Here is a 350-nt window from a genome sequence, read left to right on the forward strand (position 1 = left end):
TCTAAAAAGGGAGATTGCAAAGCAAAAAACTGAAATGATTGAGAACAAAGCCTTGATATGTCAGTTAAAACTGAAATTTCAAAACATACTGAACTGATTCAAGCTTGGAACAAGTCCTCAGTTACTTTGACTAAAATGCAGAATGCACAAAAATCAGTTGATGATAAAACTTGTTCAGGTTTTAATGGTCATGTTTAAAATTCTGCAAGTGATGCACAACCAAAGTTAAATGAAAGCAAAGTAAAGTACATTACCTTTGTAAAATCAACCATGGTAAATGAATTCTCAGAACCAAGTAAACCAGCTGTTCAATCGACTGAAAGTAAGAACAAAGCCAAACGGTATGGAAT

This window comes from Primulina huaijiensis, chromosome 3 (assembly GCF_012295235.1).
Source record: "Primulina huaijiensis isolate GDHJ02 chromosome 3, ASM1229523v2, whole genome shotgun sequence".
Taxonomy (NCBI): domain Eukaryota; kingdom Viridiplantae; phylum Streptophyta; class Magnoliopsida; order Lamiales; family Gesneriaceae; genus Primulina; species Primulina huaijiensis.